Source organism: Balaenoptera borealis (assembly GCF_965194805.1).
Source record: "Balaenoptera borealis genome assembly, chromosome: 15".
Taxonomy (NCBI): Eukaryota; Metazoa; Chordata; class Mammalia; order Artiodactyla; family Balaenopteridae; genus Balaenoptera; species Balaenoptera borealis.
The window spans coordinates 48,757,979-48,777,283 of NC_138871.1; the positions used below are offsets into that span (position 1 = coordinate 48,757,979).

At 35.1% G+C, this 19,305-nt stretch overlaps 2 long non-coding RNA genes across 2 annotated transcripts in view; both read right to left on the reverse strand.

Moving 5' to 3' along the window:
• Window positions 1-12,074, reverse strand: part of LOC309612535 — a 235,066-nt gene extending 222,992 nt beyond the window's left edge. Inside the window, exon 1 of the long non-coding RNA XR_014235258.1 lies at window positions 1,286-12,074. This is a non-coding gene — a long non-coding RNA (uncharacterized lncRNA). The remainder of the gene's footprint in view (window positions 1-1,285) is intronic.
• The window catches only part of LOC309612505, a 564,995-nt gene that overhangs the window by 267,627 nt on the left and 278,063 nt on the right, over window positions 1-19,305 (reverse strand). The gene's annotated exons all lie outside the window — the stretch shown is intronic.

The window sequence follows — 19,305 nt, forward strand, 5'->3', positions numbered from 1 at the left end:
CACAGTTTACAACCTCCTATTAGGACCTTAATCAAGTGATAATCTTATTTTCTCATTTACTATTTGCATGGCAAGACTGGAATTTGGGGCCAAAATCTCATTAATGCATATAATTAAATATTTTAAATCTCAAAATTCTAGTCTGTTTCTGCTATCACACGTTCTTTTAGGAGCATAATTCTTACTCCACTCTTAAACCATGAAAATACCTTTTTATCCTGATAGTATTAGTTTATGCCAATCATTTAAAAATTAAAATGATAGAGAATAGTATTAAGACAGTCACCTAAAGTTTCACTCAAAGACAACCAATGTAAATATTTGGTGACATCTGGCATAACTCTCTATACATAGATATATGCACTTATATACCATTTTTACATAAATGGTAATAATTACTAAAGTGAACACTTTTAAAAAATATTTTTTCATTCCTTTTTACTAACCTCCTCATTTCCCTCCCTTTTTTCTATTTACACATTCCCCATCTTCAGTGGCCAATATTAAGGAATCTGTTGGTATTTTTCTATATTTTAATTTCATTATTTTAAATTTCAAACATATTTTTACATTTTTAGAATTTGTAATTTGTTTTTGCAGACATGAGAGCACAATTCTTATACTTGAACTTATTTTGCTTTTCTCATTTAACAGATGTAACAGGCATCCCTCTGGGTCAATGGGGATAGTTTTAACTAAATCTTCATTAAACATTAAATAAAATTCTTTGGTAATATGATTTATTCCAAAATTTGACTATTGATTTACATTCATTTTTTTCACTATAAAAGTGTTGCAATAAGCAACTTTTTCAAATTTTCTTAGGTGCTAGTGTCTTTATTTTGATAGAGTCTCAAGGGTGAGACTGCTGTGTTATAGGGAATGTGCATTTTTAAAACTTATACTATCAGAATATTTTCATTAAAAAATGACAACATTTCACATTCCCAAAGCAATGTATGTAAATGCCCTTTCTCCACATTCCCACCGGCAGCGGCTGGTGGGGTTTTGATAGCAATGTATTTGATTTTTTGCACGATGTTATTCAGGGATCCAATTTCATTTTCATTCCATAGGAATAAGCAAAAGTCCCTGGAGCATTTATTAAAAATCTGCCAATGCCACTGATATTCAGGGAAACATTGGTCTTATCTCAGATGTCCACATGCATCTATTCTTGGACTTAATCATTCTGTTTTATTTGTCTAGTCCAATTCCAATATCATGTAATAATATTTTAACTTAGCTTCAGTAAACTGTGGTATCTAATAGAACAAGTCCCCACACTTACTTCTTAATGATAGTGTGGACCAACCTTGATTTTTTTTCCATATAAATTTTAGTATTAGTTTGTCAATTCCACTAAAAAAGACCAGTTTGGATTTTCATTGAAATTGCATGAAATATAAATCAATTTGAGTAAAATCGGCCTTTCAAGATAATAAAATTAATAATCTCATAAATATTATATGTCTCTCTACTTATTTAAAACTTTTAAAACCATCTCTCAATAATGTTTATATACTTTGCCATACAGGTCTTCCAAATATTTTTGATAGATTTATTACTAAATAACATTTACTTTATTGTAAATTTTATGGGTTTTATTTTGATGGTCCACATTTTCATTATGATGTTGTAAAAGATTCTTTTTATTCATCAAGGATGGGATTTGTTGAATGTCTTGCCTTTGAGGATTGGTGTCTTTCGTCATTTCTGGTTAATTCTCAGACAAAATGTCTTAAAATATTGCCTCTCACCATTTACTGTATGGCTCTCTAGAATACCGTTTTATATTTTTTGTTTTGTTTTTAAGATTATTCTGTCCTCCTTGTGTTTCAGTTTCCTATTTTCCATTTCTTTATTTCTCTAGGATAATTTCTTCAACTTTATCTTTCAAACAAGTGCTTTCTTTTCAGGGACGTTTAATCTGAATTTAGCCTATCAAGATTTTGTTTGTTTGTTGTTCTTTTATTTTTTTCTGTTGAGTATCTGTCAATCGTACTATCACACTCTGACATTTATATTTATAAATCTTTCTTCCAAACCATACTTGTCATACTGATAGTTCTCTGATGGAAAACTTGGAACATATTCCCCTGAGTTCCAAGATGCCAAGTGGATGCCTGAAACCAAGGATAGTGCTAAATGCTATATATACATTTTTCCTGTACTAATGGGCAGGTAGCATATACAGAATGAATATGCTGCACAAATGGATGATTCATGTTCCGGGTGGGACGGAGAGGGACAGTTTGAGATTTAATCACACTACTCAGAATGGAGTGGAATTTAAAACTTAAGAATTATCTCTGGAATTTTCCATTTAATATTTTTTGGACCTTAGTTAAACAAAGATAACTGAAACCACGGAAAGTAAAACCATGGATAAAGGGAGACTACTGAATTAAGTTTATAACTGTACTTATTTTATCTTTTATTTCCAGAAGTGGTTTTTGGTTTCATTTGAAGGATTTTTATAAGGATTTTTATTTTTTCCCAGAATTTCAATGCAATCATTTATTTCTTTAAATAACTGCACAATTATTTTATATTCCTTATCTGATTTTAATGTGTGTGTAATGCAAAAGGCAGCTTCATGTCTTATATATGTTGCTGAATTTGTGCTTTTAAAAAAATTATTTCTGACTTCTGAAAGTTTCCTAACTTTCCTGTCATCTCTGCAGTGACCGGAAATATTGTTTTTTAAATCACTTAATATAACATTTTAAGTTGTTCTTTTCAGAAAGATTTCTCTGGACATCTAGTCCACCAAAATGTTTGAGAAGACTCAAATTTTTAAACACTGATCATGAATCTTAATTTCAGAAAAAAACTTCATGCATAAGTCCCAGGTCTCTCTCTTTCTCTTTCTTTCTTTTTTTTTTCTTTTATATCTTTTCTGTACCTTTTGTCTTATTTAGGTTGAAATCCATCTCCTCTGATAGTTTTCTTTCTCTAGAACCTTGTCGTTCTAGATAATCTGCTTGTTTTCGCTCTCTGGTTCCTAGATTCTCCTAAGGGCATTTTGAGTCCTTTGCCAACCTATGACTCTGTATTGCATAGACTCTGTATTGCCTGTATTGCAGGCAGGGCTGCTAAGATCTTATGAGAAACAATTCCACAGGCTGTGGTATAGTCAACGGTTTGTAGCCCTTTGAGCTCTCAATATACAATTGCCAGTATATCTCCTCTCTTATGAAACACCAAGAGGAAGCCCTCTGCTCCCAGGATTCTTCATGGCAATAGGAAAAAATTCATTCTACCCGTGCACCTTCACCAAAGTTCCTCTGAAGCAAAAGGAATTTAATACATTCTGCCTTTTCTTTGTGCACGGGTCTTGAAGGGCAGTTTGCCTTCAGTCGGAACCTGTCTTCTAGGTATCGTCAGACTCAACTGGAGGAAGTACTACACAAGCTCTCTCCTTCTTGCCTGGGACATACTGTTAAAATTCACAAAGACTTAGACTTTGTCTTCTGACCTGCCCACTAGTGCTCAGAAAAAGAAATCAGATTTAAAATGATAGAAGGCATCAGACACATGTGTTTTAGACTGCCATCTTTTTAGAACATCTCATTGAGTTATTTGGCAGATTAATTATTAAATGTCCTCCAAAATCAAACTGTTACTTTAGTCTGTTTTTTAAAAGTCCCTTGTAAAACTAAAAAAATTACTTACTTTTTAAGATTTTAATTTTGTTGACTACTTGGTTGAAAACAATTCTGCTCAGGCTTATCCACCTGTTTTTCCTAATTATATACTTTTCACTTTTAAAAACTTGTATCACTAACTGAGTTTGCAGAAAATAATGGAACTGTTGATTTTTAAGGAACAATGAGCTGCACTTTCACATTTCATTCTCTTCCTTCTTACCTTAGCTCATCCTCATGTGTTTGAGCCATCTATGAGTTCAACCACAGTTGGGCTTATCATTGCAATTATGAGTTTAAGTCAGAAGGGAAGGAATTAAATTTAGCTGAAGTAGATTGATTCCCCTTAAAAGATTATTTAAAAAAATATCTTTAGAAATATGAGAGGGGCAATGAAAGATTGAAGGAAACAAGGTACAATGTCTAAATTTCAAACCTCTCTTTATAGAGAGACACTAGAGCACAGTAGTTTAAGGTATCAAGCCACACTGTCTAGGATCAAATCTGTTTTTGCCATTTATTGGCTTTGTGACCTTGGATGAATTACAGTCTGCCCTGCTGCCCATAGGTTTCACATCCCAGGATTTAACCAAATGCAGATCTCATTTCAATCCACGGTTGGTTCAAGCTGTGAATGCGAAATCTGAGGATAAGGAGGGCTGACTGTATTTAACTTTCACTTCTTCAGCGAAATAACTTTTACCTATCATATAGGGTAGTTGAGGATATTATGAGAATGCACTATAGAAATATAACTATTATTAGGAATTGAACTTGTACTGAATTGAGTCTATCTCAGAATCCACTAAAGGAAATAAAATAGCTAAATGTAAGGAGTTATATGGAATAAGGCACATAGTGACACCATAACATACTAGTAGCGAGACCTTGGACAAGAAAGTCTATCACTCCTCTGGCCCTCAATTATCTTTTATGTAAAATAGTGATAGAAGAAATTTTCATATATTAGGATGTGGGAAGCCATTCTGGCTTGTACATAATTTGGCTTGTACTTTATGTGAACTAGAACAACCTGTTTCGTGGCCTGTCAAACATGCATTGTACATCTGCTCTAGTCATTAAAGAAAAGAACGCATGTTCCAGATTGTTTAGAATGTCTAATTTGAAGATAGGGATAAATGCCCCCCACCCATGGTGCTGATGCTAGTACTCCTTTGAAGAAAAGGTTCCCTTCCCAGACACCAAGGTTATTCTGACTCACTGTGTATGTGCTAATCTGTCTCTTTTGAAACCTTGAAGGAATGTACCTCTGTCATGTTTGACCTTTGTTCTGTTTTGACAAGATTATAAAACTGTGCTGGAAACCATGCTTCCCCAGAGCACTTTCTTCCTTGGTGGAGACTGCACTCCTGGACTACAGTTCTGCTTGGCTTGAATAAAATTCTCTTCTATTCCTATTATAGATTGGTTATTGATTATTTGCACTGACAATAGGAATAGTAATATCACCCTTCTTGGAATGTTTTCAATATTAAAATCCACAAATACAGTGTTAATGGTCTATGACCTAGTATAAAATTGCTGTTTAATAAGTGATCATTCTAATTATTTGTCACTATTATTGTTGTTAATTGAGTGGGTAAAAGATATATCTAATGATAGCTCTTTCTGCAATCTCATCTCATGGAAAGGAATCAGACAGAAGAGGGAAAAGGTGGACTTTCATGATTTCTGATATGAAATGAAAACTGTTTAAAAAGAAAGTCTCTTTATTTAAAATAAGGTAGTGGTATACCTTTAATGCCTTTCCTTTTTTTTCTGGATCTTGTTCATTTTTAATTTCTAAAAGAAAGAATGAAGTGAAGGAGGGAGGGTGGGAGGGAAAGAGAAAGGAAGGAAGGAGGGAAGGAGGCAGGAAAGAAGGAAGGAAGGGAGGAAGGAAGGAAGGGAGGAAGAGAAAAGGGAGGAAAGAAGGTATCTATTGATGTTCCTAACACCATTTTTTACAATAGCAAGAATTTGAAGCCACTTAAATATCCACCAATAATGAATAGGAAACTAGTTACATATATGGTATAGTATATGATAAATACCTAGCTTTACTCATATATTGTGATTGAGGGCATGGTTTTAGTTCAGTAATTAGAATGTCCAGCACCAGTTCAAGCTTTATTTAAACTGAATCTTATAGTCCTGTGTTAGGAAAGGTGGAGCATAGGGGATGCCTCCTCCTTCTGACTCCCTCTCTGTCCTTGCCGTCTATTAACTGGCTCGCCTAGGGAACTTTCACAGGCACTTGGATGTTCTCTTTATGTAGCAAAGGCATAATTATTATAGGTGGTGTTTTGAAGCAGCTTTCCTAGGCACTGGGCATCTGAAGACACATGTCTAACCTCTGTCTATTTTAGCTTTCTTAGGCATGGATCTGGCACCAGTCCTTTGTATTTCCCAACTACATGAACTATATTCCAAAGCTTTCCAAGGGGTCCCAAGTGGACTTGTGGTTTCTTAACCTCAGACTTATTGATATTTTGGCTGGATAACTCTTTGTTGTTGGAGGCTGTCCTGTGCTTTGTAGGATGGTTAGAAGTATCCCCGGTTTTTACCCACTAGCTTCCAGGAGCACACCCTCAGCTGTGAAAACCCAAAATGTCTCCATGGGGAGTAAAATTACCCTTTAGTTGAGAATCATTAGGTAAGAAAGTAACATCCTGCTGTGCCCACAAGAAGAAAATTCAGTGAGATACTGCAGAGTAGTAGTTCTCCCTAAATCTCTTTATCATCCTCTTCTAACCCCATCATCATTTTATATCTTCCATGTGGGGAGGGATTTTAAGGATCATGAAAAAGATTTGTCTAATTACTATTTACATTCCAATCTGTTTCACACTTATTCATGTATTGGGTTGGCCAAAATATTCGTTCGGTTTTTCCGTAAGCTCACTCTAGTAGTGCTTAGTTGTCTTTAACTACATTTGAAACAATATTGTTAGATTATATTGTGACAGCTGTCATATCAGCATGCACTTTAAAAAACATCAAAATTGGTGAATTTTTGTGTAGCCATTTTAATATTGAAGATGGAGAAAAAAGCAACATTTTCAGCATATTATGCTTTATTATTTTGAGAAAGGTAAAAACACAACTGAAACACCAAAAAAGATTTATGCATTCTATGGAGAAGGTGCTGTGACTGATCAAACATCCCAAAAGTGTTTTGCGAAATTTCCTGCTGGATATTTCTCGCTGGACAATGATTCTCCACGGTCAGATAGACCAGTTGAAGTTGATAACAATCAAATCGAGACATTAATTGAGAACAATCAACGTTATATCACACGGGAGATAGCCGACATACTCAAAATATCCAAATCAAGCGTCGAAAATCATTTGCACCAGCTTGGTTATGTTAATTGCTTTGATGTTTGGGTTCCACATAAGTTAAGCGAAGAGAACCTTCTTGACCATTTCTCTGCATGCGATTCTCTACTGAAATGTAAAGAAAACATTCCATTTTTAAAACAAATTGTGATGGGTGATGAAAAGTGGATACTGTACAATAATGTGGAACGGAAGAGATCGTGGAGCAAGCGAAATGAACCACCACCAACCACACCAAAAGGTGGGTCTTCATCCAAAGAGGGTGATGTTGTGTATATGATGGGATTGGAAGGGAGTCCTCCCTCTATCATGAGCTCCTTCCGGAAAACCAAACGATTAATTCCAACAAATACTATGCCCAATTAGACCAACTGAAAGCAGCACTTGACAAAAAGTGTCTGGAATTAGTCAACAGAAAACGCATAATCTTCCATCAGGATAACACAAGACTGTGTGTTTTTCTGATGACCAGGCAAAAACCATTATAGCTTGGCTGGGAAGTTCTGATTCGTCCGCCGTATTCACCATACGTTGCACCTTGATATTTCCATATATTTTGGTCTTTACAAAATTCTCTTAATGGAAAAAATTTCAATTTCCTGGAAGATTGTAACAAGCACCTGGAACAGTTCTTTGCTCAAAAAGATAAAAGGTTTTGGGAACAAAAAACGTAGGTGCAGGGCGCAGGAGAAAGGTGGTTTGCGCTGTTTTTACTTCATTGGAGTCAAGCCGCAACTGTGACTGTGGCTCCTCCTGCTCCCACCAGCTCTCCTTCAGATTCTCCCAGCTCAGGTCTCTCCAGGTGGAACCTGAATGAACTCAAGGCTGTGACTGGGCTTTAAAACCTTTCACTGGACCATGTAGGTATTGCATTCCTGCCCTGACTTGCTGAGTTTCACCCATTGTTTCAATGGTCTCTGCTACCAACTGAGATAGCCTCCAGTTTTACCATTGCTCCTCCACCTCTTCCTCTCTCCGCAGCCATAGCTGTGTGGCTGACAGGGTCTTGGTTCTCCAGCCGGGTGTGAGGCCTGGGCCTCTGAGGTGGGAGAGCCAGGTTCGGGACACTGGACCACCAGAGACTTCCTGGCCCCACATAATATCAATTGGCGAGAGGTCTCCCAGAGATCTCCGTCTCAACACTAAGACCCAGCTTCACTCAATGACCAGCAAGCTCCAGTGCTGGACATCCCATGCCAAACAACTAGCAAGACAGGAACACAACACCACCCATTAGCAGAGAGGTTGCCTAAAATCATAATAAGTTCACAGACACCCCAAAGTACACCACCAGACATGGTCCTGCCCACTAGAAAGACAAGATCCAGCCTCATCCACCAGAACACAGACACCAGTCCCCTCCACCAGGAAGCCTACACAACCCACTGAACCAACCTTACCCACTGTGGGCAGACACCAAAAACAACGGGAACTACGAACCTGCAGCCTGTGAAAAGGAGACCCCAAACACAGTAAGTTAAGCAAAATGAGAAGACAGAGAAACACACAGAAGATGAAGGAGCAAGGTAAAAACCCACCAGACCAAACAAATGAAGAGGAAATAGGCAGTCTACCTGAAAAAGAATTCAGAGTAATGATAGTAAAGGTATCCAAACTCTTGGAAATAGAATGGAGAAGATACAAGAAACGTTTAACAAGGACCTAGAAGAACTAAAGAGCAAAGAAACAATGATGAACAACACAATAAATGAAATGAAAAATTCTCTAGAAGGAATCAATAGCAGAATAACTGAGGCAGAAGAACAGATAAGTGACCTGGAAGATAAAATAGGGGAAATAATTACCACAGAGCAGACTAAAGAAAAAAGAATGAAAAGAATTGAGGACAGTCTCAGAGACCTCTGGGACAACATTAAACACACCAACATTCAAATTATAGGGGTCCCAGAAGAAGAAGAGAAAAAGAAAGGGACTGAGAAAATATTTGAAGAAATTATAGTTGAAAACTTCCTTAACATGAGAAAGGAAATAATCAATCAAATCCAGGAAGTGCAAAAGTTCCCATACAGGATAAATCCAAGGAAAAACACACCAAGACACATATTAATCAAACTATCAAAAATTAAATACAGAGAAAAAATATTAAAAGCAGCAAAGGAAAAGCAACAAATAGTATACAAGGGAATCCACGTAAGGTTAACAGCTGATTTTTCAGCAGAAACTCTGCAAGCCAGAAGGGAGTGGCAGGACATATAAAGTGATGAAAGGGAAAAACCTACAAACAAGATTATTTTAGCCAGCAAGGATCTCATTCAGATTTGACGGAGAAATTAAAACATTTACAGACAAACAAAAGCTACGAGAAGTCAGCACCACAAAACCAGCTTTACAACAAATGCTAAAGGAACTTCTCTAGGCAGGAAACAAGAGAAGGAAAAGACCTACAATAACAAACCCAAAACAATTAAGAAAATGGTAATAGGAACATACATATTGATAATTACCTTAAATATAAATGGATTATGCTCCAACCAAAAGAAATAGACTGGCTGAATGGATACAAAAACAAGACCTGTATATATGCTGTCTACAAAAGACCAACGTCAGACCTAGGGACACATACAGACTGAAATTAAAGGGATGGAAAAAGATATTCCATGCAAATGGAAATCAAAAGAAAGCTGAAGTAGCATTTCTCATATCAGACAAAATAGACCTTAAAATAAAGACAAATAATTACAAGAGACAAAGAAGGACACTACATAATGATCAAGGGATCAATCCAAGAAGAAGATATAACAATTGTAAATATTTATGCACCCAACATAAGAGCACCTCAATATACAAGGCAAATGCTCACAGCCATAAAGGGAGAAATCAACAGTAACACAATTATAGTAGGGGACTTTAACACCCCACTGTCACCAATGGACAGATCAACCAAAATGGAAATGAATAAAAAACACAAGCTTTAAATGACACATTAAACAAGATGGACTTAATAGATATTTATAGGACATTCCATCCAAAAACAACAGAAAACACTTTCTTGTTAAATGCTCATGGAACATTGTCCAGGATAGATCATATCTTGGGTCACAAATCAAGTCTTGGTAAATTTAAGAAAATTGAAATCCTATCAAGTATCTTTTCCGACCACAGCGCTATGAGACTAGATATCAATTACAGGAGAAACAATATAAAAAATACAAACACAAGGAGGCTAAACAATACACTACTAAATAACCAAGAGCTCACTGAAGAAATCAAAGAGGAAATCAAAAAATACCTAGAAACAAATGATAATGAAAACACGACAACCCAAAACCTATGGAATGCAGCAAAAGCAGTTCTAAGAGGGAAGTTTATAGCAATACAGTCCTACCTCAAGAAACAAGAGGTATCTCAAATAGGCAACCTAAACTTACACGTAAAGCAATTAGAGAGAGAAGAACAAAAACCTCCCAAATTTAGCACAAGGAAAGAAATCATAAAGATCAGATCAGAAATAAATGAAAGAGAAATGAAGGAAACTGTAGCAAAGATCAGTAAAACTAAAAGCTGGTTCTTTGAGAAGATAAAGAAAATTGATAAACCATTAGCCAGACTCATCAAGAAAAACAGGGAGAAGACTCAAATCAATAGAATTGGAAATTAAAAAGGAGAAGTAACAACTGATACTGAAGAAATAGAAAGCATCATAAGAGACTACTACAAGCAACTCTATGCCAATAAAATGGACAACCTGGAAAAAATTGACAAATTCTTAGAAAAGCACAACCTTCTGAGACTGAACCAGGAAGAAATAGAAAATATAAACAGACCAATCACAAGCACTCAAATTGAGACTGCGATTAAAAATCTTCCAACAAACAAAAGCCCAGGACCAGAGGGCTTCACAGGCTAATTCTATCAAACATTTAGAGAAGACCTAACACCTATCCTTCTTAAACTCTTTCAAAATGTAGCGGAGGGAGGAACACTCCCAAACTCATTCTATGATGCCACCATCACCCAGATACCAAAACCAGACAAAGATGTCACAAAAAAAGAAAACTACAGGCCCATATCACAGATGAACATAGATGCAAAAATCCTCAACAAAATACTAGCAAACAGAAACCAGCAGCACATTAAAAGGATCATACACCATGATCAAGTGGGGTTTATCCCAGGAATGCAAGGATTCTTCAATATATGCAAATCAATCAATGTGATAAACCATATTAACAAACTGAAGGATAAAAACCATATGATCATCTCAATAGATGCAGAAAAAGCTTTTGACAAAATTCAACACCCATTTATGATAAAAACCCTCCACAAAGTAGGCACAGGGGGAACCTACCTCAACATAATACAAGCCATATGTGACAAACCCACAGCCAACATTGTTCTCAATGTTGAAAACCTGAAACCATTTCCATTAAGATTAGGAACAAAACAAGGTTGCCCACTCTCACCACTACAATTCGACATAGTTTCGGAAGTTTTAGCCACAGCAATCAGAAACGAAAAAGAAATAAAATGAATCCAAATTGGAAAAGAAGAAGTAAAACTGTCACTGTTTGCAGATGACATGATACTATACAGAGAGAATCCTACAGATGCAACCAGAAAACTATGAGTGTTCATCAATGAATTTTGTAAAGTAGCAGGATACAAAATTAATGCACAGAAATCTCTTGTATTCTTATACACTAATGATGAAAAATCTGAAAGTGAAATTAAGGAAACACTCCCATTTACTACTGCAACAAAAATAATAAAATACCTAGGAATAAACCTACCTAAGGAGACAAAAGACCTGTATGCAGAAAACTATAAGACACTGATGAAAGAAGTTAAAGATGATACAAACAGATGGAGAGCTACACCATGTTCTTGGGTTGGAAGAATCAACATTGTGAAAATGACTGTACTACCCAAAACAATCTATAGATTCAGTGCAATCCCTATCAAACTAGCAATGGCATTTTTCAAAGAACTAGAACAAAAAATTTCACAATTTGTATGGAAACACAAAAGACCCTGAATAGCCAAAGCAATCTTGAGAGAGAAAAACGGAGCTGGAGGAATCAGGCTCCCTGACTTCAGACTATACTAGAAAGATACTGTAATCCAGAGTATGGTACTGGAACCAAAACAGAAATATAGATCAATGGAACAGGATAGATAGCCCAGAGATAAACCCATGCACATATGTTCACCTTATCTTTGCTATAGGAGGCATGAATAGATAATGGAGAAAAGACAGCCTCTTCAATAAGTGGTGCTGGGAAAACTGGACAGCTACATATAAAAGAATGAAATTAGAACACTTCTAGCACCATACACAAAAATAAACTCAAAAGGGATTAGAGACCTAAATGTAAGGCCAGACACTGTAAAACTCTTAGAGGAAAACATAGGCAGAACACTCTATGGCATAAATCACAGCTAGATCCTTTTCGACCCACCTCCCAGAGGAATGGAAATAAAAACAAAAATAAACAAATGGGACCCAATGAAACTTAAAAGCTTTTGCACAGCAAAGTAAACTATAAACAAGACAAAAATACAACCCTCAGAATGGGAGAAAATATTTACAAATGCATCAACGGACAAAGGATTATCTCCAAAATATACAAACAGCTCATGCAGCTCAATATCAAAAAAACAAACAACCCAATCCAGAAATGGGCAGAAGACCTAAGTAGACATTTCTCCAAAGAATGTATACAGATTGCCAACAAACACATGAAAGGATGCTCACCATCACTAATTGTTAGAGAAATTCAAATCAAAACTACAATGAGGTATCCCCTCACACTGGTCAGAATGGCCATCATCAAAAAGTCTACAAACAATGAATGCTGGAGAGGGTGTGGAGAAAAGGGAACCCTCTTGCACTGTTGGTGGGAATGTAAAGTGATACAGCCACTATGGAGAACAGTATGGAGGTTCCCTAGAAAACTAAAAATAGAACTACCATACGACCCAGCAATCCCACTACTAGACATATACCCTGAGAAAACCGTAATTCAAAAAGAGTCATGTACTACAATGTTCATTGCAGCACTATTTACAATAGCCAGGACATGGAAGTAACCCAAGTGTCCATCCACAAATGAATGGATAAAGAAGATGTGGTACGTATATACAGTGGAATATTACTCAGCCATAAAAAGAAACGAAATTAGTTATTTGTTGTGAGGTGGATGGACCTAGAGTCTGTCATACAGAGTGAAGTAAGTCAGAAAGAGAAAAAGAAATACCATATGCTAACACTTATATATGGAATCAAAAAAAAAAAAAAATGGTTTTGAAGTACCTAGGGGCAGGACAGCAATAAAGATGCAGACCTAGAGAATGGACTTGAGGACGCAGGGAGGGGGAAGGATAAGCTAAGATGAAGTGAGAGAGTGACATTGAGATATATACACTACCAAATGTAAAATAGATAGCTAGTGGGAAGCAGCTGCATGGCACAGGGAGATCAGCTCGGTGCTTTGTGACCACCTAGAGGGGTGGGTAGGGAGGGTGGGAGGGAGAAGCAAGAGGGAGGGCATATGGGGATATTTGTATACCTATAGCTGATTCACTTTGTTATACAGCAGCAACTAACACAACAATGTAAAGCAATTATACTCCAATAAAGACGTTAAAAAAACAGGTTTTAGGAAGATGGAATTATGAAGTTGCCTGAAAACTGGCGGAAGGTAGTAGAACAAAATGTTGAATATGTTGTTCAACAAAGTTCTTGATGAAAATGAAAAAAATGTCTTTTATTTTTACTTAAAAACCAAAGACACTTTTTGACCAACCCAATAATATGATATTAGTAGAAGCAGGAAAAATCTAACATTCTGCATTATATACAATATACTCAGGTTTATATATAGCTCTATAGACCCTATACCTTTAACATTTTCTAAAAAAAATGAAGTAGATGTATGTTTACTAACACGGAAAGTTATACAAGACATATTTTTAAATGAAAAGCAATCAGAATTTAAACATTCATTATATGATCCACTGTTTAAAAAAATAATCCATTATTTTAAAGGAGTGTATTATTTTTAAAGGGGTGTATTGTCTGTGTGTGTCTATACACACACACACACGTGTATATATATATATACACAGACATACACATAAGACTTGGAGGAATACAAAATGTTTAAAATGCTGTCATTGTTACTAGTATTAAAACAGTAAAATCGTGTTAGAGGGCAGTAATTTAACACTTATATAATGTAATTACTAACGTTATCTAAAAATACATACTGAAATATGTTAATTCACCACCTTAAAACTTAAAAATATCTCCAAAATGTAGTTTAAAAATAATATAGGTAACTTATCTCCTAGATTTCAAAATCAGAAGGGAAACTTGAGAAATGTCTTGGGCTACAGTTTAGATCCAAAACAAAGAATAGACTGAAGAAAATAGAGGTCAATATATTATCAAGTAAATAGATATATCCATTAATACCCATGTGCCACTTGCAGTTAATTTATAAGAACAACTGAATTCAGAAGAAAACTTGTTCAATGGAATTAATAATAAATTTAAAAAAATCTTTAACTTAATCTTTAATGAACAAGCATGATGTGAAAAAAATCTTGAATTCAGGCTGTAAAAAGCATTGAAGTTAAAAGTTACAAAGAAGAATAACACCGTGGATAGCAAATGAGAGGGCACTTCAGAGTTGCCAATAAATTTCCAGCTCTTTGTTGAAATTGTTTAAAATTAAATAATGTTACTTTTTTTAATTCAGTGTTTATGCATTTCTCAATAAATCCCCTCCACCTCATTAATTTTCTTTCTTAACAAAGCTTTTAATTAAGTTTTTCTGTGACCCTTGGCACATATATTCCGTCCACCTATTTGCATTTGCCCTGGTTTCTGGCCTGTGCCATAACATAGGAAATAAATCAGTAGATGTCATTCTGCCAAATGTCAATTTTTAAGTGTAGAAAACTTGTTGTTAAATTGTTATCTGCCAATTTTCCTGCTCCCAGTGAACTTGATCTCATTTTGCCTCTTTAGCTAAAGTTGTTTATTCCTCCTAAAGTCTCTGCAGACTTCCTGGTGTAGAGTTGGTCACTCCTCTTTCTCTTTCTCCATACTCACTGAGCTTGTGCATATTTCTATAAAATATTCATAATGGTATCTCTTTTACTAGTTAGCAAACTCCTTGAGCAGAAGAACTTGGGGATACCTAAAGTCAGAGTTGATAGTTTTAGGACATTCTGGCCACTCTATGAATTTCAGCACCTGGAAGGATAAATCTAGACACTACTGTTGTATTTCATTAACATGATGAAACTCCAGTTCATCTGCCTTTACTTGTATCTTTCCCATGACCAACTCATTTTCTCTGTTTGCTTATCTCTGCTGTGTCAATATTTCTTCTACATAGTGATTATGACTTCTCTGGTCTTCCAAATCACTTTTATCTCCCACAATTAATTTCCTATTTCAAATTCCGAGGAGAGAAATACTGACATCATTGTTATTGTTGTTCTGTAGAATTTGTCACAGGTCTGTGGGCTGCCCATAGATGATTTCGTTTGCATCAGATGAGTGCCCTTGACCTAATCATAGTGCTTAGGGAGGGGGTTGTGTTGTATGCTACAAAGCATTGCTTCCTAGGTCAGCACTGACTGTTTCTTTACCAGCTGCCTTATTAAGAAGGTTAAAGAGGTTTTTCAGGCAAAGATTGAAAACTCCAATAAAATAGCTTGCTGAATGCTGCTAATACAAGCATTCTTCGAAGATCACGTTAGTCTTAATAGATTATTTTCAATTTCTAGTCTTAAAAACAAAGTTGACCTTTATGAATCTCATGTAGCCCACTGAGAAGTCCCATTTTATTTCTTTGTATTCCCATCTCTGGCTCTAGGACAACCATTCAATCAAAGGCATTTCTTCAAGTTTTAGATGTTTCAGCTCCTGTTGTCAGCAATGCTGATTCATAGAGAAAGAATTAAACAAAATAGAGTCTTGTTGTAAATGCACCAAAAAAAATCAATATTTGCCAAGTAGAAGAGAAGAAATCAATAGAGAAAGGCATGTTATTGTCAAACTTCTAAAAGGATTTTGCCAACAATTGAAAGTAGGCAGAAATCTGTAAAAATATATTAGCTGTGCTGTCCTTTGGTATAATAGACTAAGATAGTATAAAAAGTAAACAAACAAAAAACATTGTGAATATATACTATAGAGATTGAGGTAAAGCAAATGTAAACTAAATAGGCCAAAGTGTGGTATTTAAACAAAGCTTTTTAGAGACTAATATTGCTCTGAAAGTAGATTAGTTGTTTTGCATCATTAGAGTGATACATATATATATATATATATATATATATTTCTTAGTTCTTGACCTCTGGGAGAATGGACAATTACATACAGATATCTTATGCCCTTTTCTTCAATGAGAAATACTAAGAGTCAAGATGTCCTTGCATAGCCTAAGAAGTCATAGTAACTTTTAATAGATCCAGACCCTCCAGGAAGAAGCTGATCTATCTCACCAACACAAGATGACAATTTCATGAATGATAGTTTTGTTTTGTTTTTTAATTTAAGAAAAATTAGATTTGAGTAAAAAAAAAAAAAACATGGATAAAGAATCACCATCATAAAGATGAATCTGGCCTGGCATTTATTTCATAAGTAAAATGCTTTAAAGTTCTGTGAGGTCAAAGATTGAGATTTACTAAGATAAATTTCCTGTTGTCTTATATACAGCAAAAGGCTTTATATCAGTTCCTGATACTGGTTATCATTAATAGTGTTTTCTATTTTTCAAAGAAATTTTGCAAACATAACCTGGTTTAGCCTCAAAGAAATCCTGTGGCTGATAGAAATAGACATACTGGGCCCATTTTATAGATGAGGAAACGGTGATGAAGAAAAAATTAAATGGCTTAACCAAAGTTACAAAGCAAGTTAGAGACTGAAATGTGAATTACTAATTCCCCTAGAAGTGCTTTTCCTGCTACTCAGCACATATTCTCTATGGTAGGAATAACTGTCCTGCTTGCATATGGAATAATCAAAAGAAATTCTATTTAGAAACAAAACCCATTACTGTACTGATATCTACGCCAACATACACTTGCAGTATGATCAGAAGCAATGTTTCGATCAACATGGAAATACAAATGTCAATATGTTTTTAATATTTCAGAAGATAACCCAAAATATATTGTCATACCTTTTAGTAGAATAGAATCTTTGAATACCATAGATTTGTAGGAATAATGGTATTGAGAGCAAATATTTACAGCACATTTACCATGTGCCTAATATTGTAGTGTTTGATCCTGTGACTTATAAATTATTTGTCACATGTAATTTTACAGTTGAAGAAATTGAGTTATAGAGAGGTAAGTGATTTGCTCCAGACCACAGAGCTAGTTCATACTTTCAGCAACAAATAACTGTAAAAGGTGGTATTCTCTTTATTATTAAAGACAGGTTGCCCATGAAATGATCTGAATGGTTTGCCAGAAAACAGTAGTAAGCCAGACTTACAATAGTCTTGTCATTCTGTATTATGAACAGTGAGATTTCTAGATACTAAAACAGAGGGAGCTATACTGAAGATGATCCCTTATGTTTTGTTCATAGACCTTTCATGAACAGTAAGAAATTATGGCTGGATATCACTAAACTAAAGAATCACAGAGTTAACTCCTGACCTTTGGTAACAAAATATTAAAATAAAGTGCTCAGAGAATTGATCTTACAAAACTTGCTAATCATCTTAGAACATTCTCTAACACCATATACAAAAACTCAAATGAATTAAAGTCCTAAATGTAAGACCAGATACTATAAAACTCCTAGAGGAAAACATAGGCAGAACACTCTTTGACATAAATCACAGCACTGTTTTTTTGGATCCTTCTCCTAACAAAGGAAATAAAAGCAAAAATAAATAAATGGGACCTAATTAAACCTAAAGGTTTTGCACAACAAAGGAAACCATTGACAAAATGAAAAGACAATACTGAATGAAAGAAAATATTTGTAAATGATATGACTGATAAGGGATTAATATCCAACATATATAAACAGCATATACAACTCGACATCAAAAAAAAAAAAAAGATTAGAAAATGGGCAGAAGAACTTAATAGGCATTTTTCCAAAGAGGAAATGCAGATGGCCAACCGACCCATGAAAAGATGCTCATTATCGCTAATCATCAGGGAAATGCAAATCAAAACCAAAATGGTATAGGACCTCACACCTGTCAAAATGGCTATCATCAAAAAAGAACACAAATTAAAAAATATTGGTAAGGATGTAGAGAAAAGGGAACCCTGGTACACTATTGGTGGGAATGTAAATTGGTGCAGCCACTGTCGAAAACAGTATGGAGATTTCTCAAAAATCTAAAAATAGAACTACCATATAAGCCAGCAATTCCACTCTTGGGTATATATTCGAAAAAACAAAAACACTAATTGGAAAAGATACACACACCCCAATGTTCATAGCAGCATTATTTACAATTTCCAAGACACAGAAACAACCTAAGTGTCCATCAACAGCTGAATGGATAAAAAAGCTGCCGGGGGTGTGTGTGTACACACGTGTGCGCACTCACACACACAAATGGAATAGTACTCATCCATAAAAAAAGAACAAAATGTTGCCATTTGCAGCAACATGGTTGGACTGGGAGGGCATTATGCTAAGCAATATAACGCAGAGAAAGATGAATACTGTATGATATGGCTTATATGTGGAACCAAAATAATACAACAAACTAATGAATAAAGCATAAAAGAAGCAGACTCACAAATATATAGAAAAACTAATGGTTACCAGTAGAGGCAAGGGGTAAAATAGGGATGAGGGAGTGGGAGGTACAAACTATTGGGTGTGAAATAGGTTCAAGGATGTATTGTACAACACAGGGAATATAGCCAATATTTTGTAATAAGTGCAAATTGAAAGTAACCTTTAAAAACTGTATAAAAATTTAAAAATTAAAGAGCTTCTTACTCTAAAAATTTAAATTAAAAAAATAAAGTGCTCAGCAGAACTGATTTTACAAAACTTGCTAATCATCTTAGAGAAGTGTTACTTGTTATACTAAACATTGTTGAACCTCAAAATGAAAACAGTGGTTCAACTGCACAAACAGTATTTGAATAAAGATCATTCACTTTTCAGACTTATATTGGAAAAAAAAAACTTGTAACCAACACTATCATTTTCTTAAAGCAGCAAAATAGGGTAGCAAGTTCAAGTTCTCCTTTAAATATAGAGACTGAATAAATGGTAATTTTGATATCAGAATCATTCACAGGATGTAAAATCTATACATGAGTAATTGAATCATTG